This window comes from Etheostoma spectabile, unplaced genomic scaffold, assembly GCF_008692095.1.
Source record: "Etheostoma spectabile isolate EspeVRDwgs_2016 unplaced genomic scaffold, UIUC_Espe_1.0 scaffold172, whole genome shotgun sequence".
Classification (NCBI taxonomy): Eukaryota; Metazoa; Chordata; class Actinopteri; order Perciformes; family Percidae; genus Etheostoma; species Etheostoma spectabile.
In genome coordinates this window covers 782,357-786,201 of record NW_022605573.1, presented here as the reverse complement: position 1 = coordinate 786,201, position 3,845 = coordinate 782,357, and positions in this window count along the sequence as shown.

Here is a 3,845-nt window from a genome sequence, read left to right as displayed (position 1 = left end):
GGGGGGGGGGGGGTGCGGTGCCTTGTTCAAGAGCACCTGGCAGTGCCCAGGAGGTGAACTGGCATCTCTCCAGCTACCAGTCCACACTCTGCACTTCGGTACTTGTGCAATATTAATCATTTGGAGGCAAACAGCTTGCTTGGATGCTGTGGGATTCAGTGAGAAAATGAATGGAAACACCATAAAATGTCTGAAATCTAACCGCTATATTAACGTGTGGGTATATATTATTCGTCATAAAGTTGTTGGATTGCATTATTTGCAGAAATGTTTTTAGCGAACTTCAGATAATTTGATTGACGGGTGGATGGATACATAGCTCCTGTTCCCTTTTCTCATTTCCTTTCTTCTCTCCTGGTTTCCTGTCATTCCCCTCATCTCCTAGTTCCTTTTCTTACTTCCTCTTCTTGTTGTCTCTCTTTGTATCCTGTCCTCATGTTTTCTCACCTCCCCTTCTTCTCTTATTTCTCTCTTTTCCCCTCCGATTAGCCTTTCCTCTCCTTGTTTTCCTCCCATTTCATCTTCCATCCTTGTTCCTTCTCATTCCCCTCCTTGTTTCCCTCCTCTCCTACCTGAGGCCTTCTACCTCCTACTGGTTCATTAAATGAAAATGAAGGTCAGGGTACTAACATATTGGTTTGGGATTTTCAGGATGTTTTCACTTACTACAAACATTTGTCTAATGAGTCTCCTCTTCCTTTTCATCTGATTGCTCTGCTGCTTTTCTCCACCTCTATGTAGCTTCATTTACCCCTTCCTTTTGACCTTACCTTTGTCTTCATCTATTCCCCTTTTCTCCATTTACCCATCACCTCTTTCTCTCCCTCCTTTCCTCTCTGTATCTTATCTCAACATCCTTCTGTCTCCTTTCTTCCTCTGGTTTTTCAGTGATTTCATTCATTTTCTTTTCCATTCTCTCAGCTGCTCAATCGCGCTCTCAGCTTTTCACTCTAGCCGTTTCTTTCTTCCATCTCATCTGTTTTCCTCTCCTTCATCTCTCCCTTTACCTTATTTGCATCACTACCTGCGGGCCGTGCCTCCTGTTGGATCTCAACACGGCGATTCTTTGCAAAGTTATTTATTAAAGAGCTGATTGTGGTATTAAAGATTGATTGTGCTGTTAAAGTGTTGTTTACAGGCCAGACAGCCCCCCGGGACTGGGCCCCTTCGTCTGGCTCTTTATTTATCCATCCAACAACGGCAGCACGTCCAGAAAACAAAGAGGTTTTCTGTTTGCTTTTGATTTGCTCTTCAGCTTCAGTGATCAAAGCTCGTGCTACGTGCTCAGCAGGGGCGCAGTTAACTAATGGATGAATATGCAATACGTAGCCTAAGGCCCTGTTTACGCAAATACACTGAAAAACGTAAAAACATTTTATCAGAGGTGCCTTTCTTTTATATAGAGACAGCATTTTTGGTGTTTAAAAATGCAAAAAGTGCAACCACCCTCCAGAGTGAAACTCTTCAAATCGGTCATCATTGGACAAACATGCAACTCCACGTCCTCGTCTGTCCAGACAAAACTGTCAGCTTTGGCTGTTTGCTTCGCCATGTTTTGGTTTGGCGCTACCAGTGCGAGAAGAAGAAGGAAGGTTGTACGAACGCGTGCTGACTTGGTGGTGTTGTGTGGCAGTGCTTCACACTACCACCTAGCCACCTAGCGTGCATACAACATCAAATTTCACAAACTTTTTGCATCACCATATGCAAGCAGATTTCCCCCCAAAACTCATATAAACGCGGAATAAAAGTGAGAACTCAATGGCACTCTAGCGTTTTCTTTTCAGATCGTTTCCGTGTAAACATAGCCTGAAGCTCGACTCATGGTTCTGCTTTGAATTTATGCCGTAGGTATGTACGCGTAGATAAAGACGAAGATGCCGTAGTCTGACGTGCAGCTCCCCAGATATGTAACTATACGTCAGGGCAACTTAGATCAGACAACTAATTGACAACTAATCAATTAATTTGAACTTTGCAGCTCTAATTGTAGGATAACACACGTCAATTCAAGATATCCTAAAGGAGCGAATTACATAATAAAATCCACTCATCTGCTTTCTGAAATTCCTTCTTTTTTTCACTGATACAACGCTGACTAAAGACAAGTAGGACTTCCATTACTGACACATCGGGGTAAATAAGGGTAACAAGCCTTTTTGTGATGGAGAAGGCCTTCTGGAGCACAGCTGAACAGTAATCTGTGTGGCAGATGAAGCACACAAGTCGTAAAAACAAGGCATCTGCCAGAGGCCTGGAACTGAATCACTGCACTAAACAAGAAATGTATTAATAAACGAGAACTTGCTTGCTAGTGCAATCTGGGCGGATGAACTCAAACGAGATAAATGAGTGGTATCCAGCACTTTCTTCAATGTGCCCTTGCAGTATTATCACTTGGGGATTTAGCTGATGAAGTCCTCACCCTGAGTGACTCGTAATGAATGAACAAGTAGGTGAGGAGTGTCTCGCTCAAGGACGCTGACAGGCAACACTTCCCTCATCAGAAAACTGACAGAATCCCTCGTTTCTTCATGTATCTTCGAATTGACTTTTGTCATAACTAAACTAGGAATTCATCATGTCACTGCCAAAAGGACCCAGACGATGGCTACAATTATGATTCCTATCTTACTTTTATATTTAGTCAACAACATTGGGACTCTTTCATACACTGTCAACATAATGGACGTATCAGTGACGTCACCCACTGGTTTGTGGACTGATGTTTTGAAGCTGTAGATGCCATAGAAACTAACAACTCTCATCCCTGAGCATTTTTTATCTTTTATTGCTCAACCCCTACATTATTCTCGTACCTACTCTACTCTCTCGCCTCTGACCTCAGGTCCGCTTAAATTATATCAGACCTGCCATCTTGGCAGTATGGTGGCCCAATAGCCCAGGGGTAGCACTGTGGCCTCACAGCAAAAACTTTATGGGTTTGAATCCGGGTGCTCCGGTTTTCCCCACCAACAAAAATCATGTACTAGGTTCTCGAGTCAGTGCCCTCGATCAAGGCACTGGCTCAGATCTGGAGTTGGTTCCCTGGCGCTGTGATTGGCTGCCCACTGCTCCCCTAAGGGATGGGTTGAATGCAGAGAATTCATTTTGCTACATGTAAGTGTGACAATTACATGTTACAATAAAGTATCTTCACTTTAAACAACTTTCAAAACAACAAAAAAACTCTTTTCCCTTAAAGCGCCCATATTCTGCTCACTTGTATTTTGAGGTTGTACCAGAATAGGTTTACATGGTTTCATTTTCAAATATATTTCAAGTCATTTTTTTTGTAATATGGGCACTTTAAACACCAACCCTTGAGCATTCAGCACCATCCAAAATCAAAGAAATAGGACATACGTTTCGTGCTTGTCAAATGTAACAGGCCTGACTGATTCACAGCTAAGAATACTGCTGGAGCCTGGAGCTGTTTTTCCAAATACTTCTGAACACTCAACTTACAGAGAAAGTAGCTCAGCATACATCCTTTCAGGAAGACCAAACTTTTAATCGGGGCACTCCCAAATCAATTCAACAGTTATCCTAATAACTTAACTGTTTTGCTGTGTATAACTGTTGCATATTTGCAACTAGTCTCTCCTAATTTAAATATAGCGCAGCGTAAATTCTTTCTAATTCAAAGCAGCTGTTGGAGGCGTTCACCTTCCTGCTAAACCAATCAGAAACGTATACAAATTGCAACGGACAATCACAAAATCACAACCCATCCATCCATCTTCATCCGCTTATTCAGAATCGGGTCGCGGGGGCAGCAGCTCCAGCAGGGAACCCCAAACGTCCCTTTCCCGAACCACATCAACCAGCTCCGACTGGGGGAT